This window comes from Chelon labrosus, assembly GCF_963514085.1.
Source record: "Chelon labrosus genome assembly, chromosome: 24".
In the NCBI taxonomy this organism is placed as follows: domain Eukaryota; kingdom Metazoa; phylum Chordata; class Actinopteri; order Mugiliformes; family Mugilidae; genus Chelon; species Chelon labrosus.
In genome coordinates, this window is record NC_140357.1 from 13,615,970 (window position 1) to 13,618,961 (window position 2,992).

Here is a 2,992-nt window from a genome sequence, read left to right on the forward strand (position 1 = left end):
TTTCTGTAACTACCTGAATGTTTTCTATATGTTTCTATGTTCCTACTTGATGAATAAAGATTAAAAAAATCTACATATCATCTCAAATGTCTGGTTTACTCGACTTTATTGACTTTAAGTGTTTTTAAATGATCAAAACAGATTATGACTATCACTGCCCTCCAGTGGTCACTAAGAGGAACTGCAGCTAAACATCACGATTACGTTTGTTTCTTGTTAATCGCACTCTAACAACGTTTTAAAACCCGTTTAATTCTGCTTTATGAATGTATTATATTTTGTAATTTCCATGAATTTAAACTGAATCATCAGTCATTGCAGTATTCAAAGAAATTTTCATTTAGAGAAAAAAAATTACGTTAATGTAAGAATCTTTGTCATAGACGATCTTTGACATCCTTACGATCTAGTTTACTCGGCTTTTTAGACAGAAACTGATTTTAAATGATCAAAACACAGAAACTATGACTGACACTGCCCTCTGGTGGTCATTAAGAGGAACTGCAACAAACAATATGATGGTGTTTATTTGTGTTTCTTGTTAATTACACTCTTCAAACACCTCCAACCTTTCTAAACCACTTTAATTCTGCTTCCTGAATTTATTATATTTAATATTTTCCACAAAATAAAACTAATACATCAGTGATTGCCGTATTCTGACAGATTTTAACTTGTTTAGATGGGGCAAAAAAATAAGATGTTTGAAGCATTATTTTTAAAATAGATAGATAGATAGATAGATAGATAGATAGATAGATAGATAGATTTGATTCATCCCGTGGGAAATTCTGTGTCCAGTAGCTTCATTACATAAGAACAGCAATTGCAGTCGGTAAAAAAGGGTAATAAAAATAAAATTAAACTGAGGGACAGCGTATAAAGTATGTATAAAATATTCAAGTATATGTAAACGATATACAAAGTGTATTTAAAATATACAAACATCAAAATGACTATTAAAACATATCTGTACCCCTTTTAATTTATTTTTATGTTGTGTTCTAACAGTTGTTTTTATAGAACATTTGTAATATGTATCTGATCAGTTTTCGTTATTCACAGTTTTCCTGTAACTAACTGGATGTTTTATATATACTTCTATGTTCCTACCTGATGAGTAAAGATAAAAAAAAAAAATCATCTAAACTGTCTGGTTTAATCGACTTTATTGACAAAAAGTATTTTTAAATGATTATGACAATTACTGCCCTCTAGTGGTCACTGAGAGGAAGTACAACTACACGACACGTTGACGTTTATTTGTGTTTCTTCTGAATTACACACTCAAACACCTCCAACCTTTCTAAACCACTTTAATTCTACTTAATGAATTTATTCTATTTAATATTTCTTTTTTTTTTTTTTTTGTTTTTTTTTTTTTGTCCTGTCCAGCATCGAAGCAAGCAGAATAATGATCTGTTCTTTATATTGTGCTGAGCAGATTTTGATTTGCCAAGGGGAGCTTTATGAATGATAAGGCTCCTCTTGATAATCTCAGTTAAACTTTATTTTATTTTTTATACATGTTGGTGGATGGACCTTTACATAATATTGCTGAACCTGACACGGAGAGAGAAAGAGAAGGAAAGATAGAGTGGACAGGAGTTGAGAGAAAAAGGGGGGGGGGGGGGGGATGGAGAGAAAAAGAGGGATACACCAAGCAGCAACTGCTACACCTGTTGAGAAACACAACAAAGAACATCACCCGGTCTCGGCCGGAGAGCAAGCTGACAATCCTAAAAGGCACACAAAAGAGAAAGATTACGCTGGGGTAGACAACAACCATGGCACAAAAGTTTCATACACTCGTGTTTAAGTCTACATATACATGTTTGTATAACACAGCAGATAACTAAACCACAGTAGTCCTTAATGTTCACGGTTTGTATACACGGTTTAAATGTTCACCAGAGGATGCAGTGACTGTGTCACCATGCAGAATGAGGATGAAGAGTGTTTAAAGATGGCTGTGATGGTGCAACCGTTCCCCCAAGGAGAGCAGACAATGGACAGGAAGTCCCAGGACCCCAACCACCAGCAGCAACCCCAGGGTGCGTGTCCCCACCACCACACCACAGAGGGACATGCCTCCATCCAGCCGGTGGCATAGGAGGCCCCCGGCCAGAGCCCCCCCCCCCCCAGCTGCGGCAAGCAGGCCCCGGCGGCCCAAGATAGGCAGCCACCAACCTCGCCAGGCAACCAGCCACCCGGGACAGGCACGGAGCAGGGTCCACGGCCCCACGAGCCCGAGGGCAGCACCCCCCACCCCCACCAGACACGCGGCCCAGCCGACGCCCACAAGGACCAGGCCGCCCCAGACGGCCGCCCGGGACGGGCCAGCACCCGCCCCCACGCCCAAGCCACGAGCCCAGGGACCCCGGCAGCACCCACCCCCGCCCCCCCTCCCTTCCTCCCACCCACCCACCCAACCCTCCCCTGCCACCTACTTGCACACCCACTCACTCATACACTTCCACCCATCCCACTCAGCCCTCCTCTCATTTCCTCACTCATTCACTCCCTCCACCAGGTTCTCCCACTCATTCCGTGCACTCACCTTACTCATCTCCCCCCTCCCTCATTCTAACACGCTCTCCCCCTGTGACTCACCCAGTCGAACACAAACAACACAAACCACAAACAAACCGTGACCGCCAGTCGGCAGCCACACCCATCCCCCAGATCTCCAGGGCCCTACACCCCCCCGCCGGCAACGGCCAGACAAGCACCCAGGGACCCCCCCATCCCGACAGGGCCCCACCCCACCGTACTCCCCCCCCCAAGCAGTCCCCCCAACCGCGGCACGCTGCCACCACACCTATTTAATATTTCCAATGAATTTAAACTAATACATCAGTGATTACAGTATTCTGACAGATTTTAACTCGTTTAGATGGGGGAAGGGGCGGCACAGTGGCGAGGTGGTTAGCACTGATGCCTCACAGCAAGAAGGTCACCGGTTCGAATCCATGGGCCGGCTGGCCTTTCT